Genomic DNA, 2,755 nt, shown 5'->3' on the forward strand with positions numbered 1-2,755 from the left:
CCATATGTTAGAGTAAAAGTATGAAGGAACAAGGTTATGCCTGGCATGTTATAGTCCTTAAATTAATATTTAATAATGATTTCATCTATAATTACATAATTTTTATAATTGTAAAAAAGTATGAGTGTGAGGAAGGGTCTGAGAGAAGTGATTTTAACCTACAAATGTTCATGTGAAATGCCCCTAACGCTGCTCCAGGTTTTATAGAACACAAGAAAGAATTACATCAGAGAATTGTGATTAATTTTAATCATTTCAAGGCTTTAAGAGAATGAGGCAACAGACAGTCTCTAGGGTTTATGCCCCATAGGTTGTGACTTTAGATATAAGACTATATCCATCACTCCCAACCAGGAGAGATTCTACTTTCACCCATCAGCAGGTATCATGGGAAGCTGCTGTGAAACACAGGAGCTCAGCCTGGCACTCTGTGATGACCTAGGAGAAGGCATGGGACTGAGAGGGGGAGGCTCAGAAGGGAGCAGGTGTATCTGTATATACCCCTTCCAACCAAAATTATTTTTTTTAATTTTATTTTATTTTTAAACTTTACATAATTGTATTAGTTTTGCCAAATATCAAAATGAATCCGCCACAGGTACACAACCAAAATTAAATTCAAAAATAAGATTCTAAACAAAAATTAATATTATTTTCTAAGTAGGGTATTAGAAAAAAAGTGTGAGGGAAAATTTACCATTTAGACATAGAGAGTCCTTGAGTAATACTGAGTCATTGTGAAAGTTACCAATCTGAACTGTAAAGGAAGAGGAAGTGGACTCAGCCTACAGAGCTTTGTGTGAGAACTGGCTCAGCTGAGCCCTTAAAACAACAGGGCTTCCCCGGTGGAACAGTGGTAAAGAATCTGCTGCTAGTGCAAGAGATGCAAGAGACTTGGGTTTGATCCCTGGTTTAGGAACATCCCCTGGAGTAGGAAATGGTAACCCACTTCAGTATTCTTGCCTGGAAAAAAGTCCATGGGCAAAGGAGTCTGGCGAGCTACATGCAGTCCATGGATTCACAAGAGTCTGAAGCAATGGAGTGACTGAACACAAGTGCCTGGAATGGAGGGTTAGAAGAGCTCTGAGAATCTGTGGGAGGTGCATTATCTGGTGTCTACAAACTTTTGAAGGAGTAGTCAAATTGAAATAAAGACAAATATTTAATAAAAAATAACCAGAGATTAAACAAATGCTAGTGAAAGAAATGTAAAAGGCACTATTTTTAATTAGGTATGTAAACCAGCCTTGAGAGCAAAAATTAAACAAAATAGAGAAAAAAGATATAGGAAAGATATTAACTGTCATATTTCCTAAATCCAAAGAAACTCACCAGCAATTTAAAAATAACATTTGGGTCACAAAATCCATTGGATGAAATAAAGCATTAGTTTAATATTAATTTTCACATGGCTTAGACAAATCAGCTATATTTAGAATGTCTAGCTTTGTGATAGATTGTCTTTTTAAAATTTATACTCAAATTTATGAGTATAGGAAGATATAGGGATCTTGAGCGTCTCAGTTTTGCCTATGGTCTGACATCACTGTTGAGCCATATAAAATATATTTCTTGAGTTATGGGACTAGAGACAACCTTATCGGAAATGATAGAGAAAAGTCCTGGTATGGTAGGGTCTAAGAGGTGTAGGTCACCAATTGTGCATGCATGTGTGCTGAGTCGCTCAGTTGTGTCCTATTCTTTGTGACTTCATTGACTACATAGCCAACCCGACTCTGTCCACATAAATATTCCACTCAAAGGATACTGGAGTGGGTTGCCATTTCCTCCACCAGAGGATCTTCCCAACCCAGGGATTGAGCCTACATCTCTTGCATCTCCTACATTGGCAGGTGGATTCTTTACCACTATCCCTTTAGAAGTCATTGGTCACCAATTAGAGAAATACAATTCTTTTCTATTAGCATTTTCTCATGAAATATCATCACACTGAAGTACTACCTTAAATGTTTGATCTTTCTCTTTTACAGGTAATGTAGAGACAGAATAAATGTCTTTATTTATGGACATTTCTATGTTAGAATCTTTAGTAGAGTTAGTTACATTTTTCTCAACTTCCTTTCTCATCTCACCTGCTGCTGCCTTCTAGTATAGCTCTCTGATATGTACATTTTCATTGGACAATTTCCCATAGGTTTAAGATCACTAGTTTGTCACAAATTGGAACATGATTATGAGTAAATGGAATATCTTAGTACTAAGACATTGAACATAGATTCTCTTTTAGACAAATGGAAAATTCCAGGAGTCTGGATCAAGATTCCAGTCACAGACGTGTAGATTGATCCTTATTTGCATGTTACAGGGAAAGTCAAGGATCTCTGTCTTCTGCTTTGTCATGTCTTTGATAAAGACATAGACTGTACTATCCTTATTATTTGTTCAGTGTTGTTATTCCACAAGCAATGAGGTGGGATCATTAGGGCTCCCTGGGTTGAGAAGAACACTATCTGAAAAAAATTAACTAAGGTTTATTTTGACAATAGATTTACTGAGTCAGAAACAAAAGTAAATGTTAAAGTATCATGTGGAATTAACAATAAAGGCACAGATGTGAACTATTAGAGGGGTCATTCTTAGGGTCACATTGTGAACATGTGATGCAAAGTGTAATTTAAAATTTTCTCACTTCTGCTGCTAGATTTAGGACTGAAATAATCAGTTATGGTACTAGGCTAGGTTAATCTTTTATGAATTTATAATGTTCAAGAGGACCTAAAAGTGTTATAGAAGG

The sequence above is a fragment of the Bison bison genome, unplaced genomic scaffold, assembly GCF_000754665.1.
Source record: "Bison bison bison isolate TAMUID 2011002044 unplaced genomic scaffold, Bison_UMD1.0 scf7180017864481, whole genome shotgun sequence".
Lineage (NCBI taxonomy): Eukaryota > Metazoa > Chordata > Mammalia > Artiodactyla > Bovidae > Bison > Bison bison.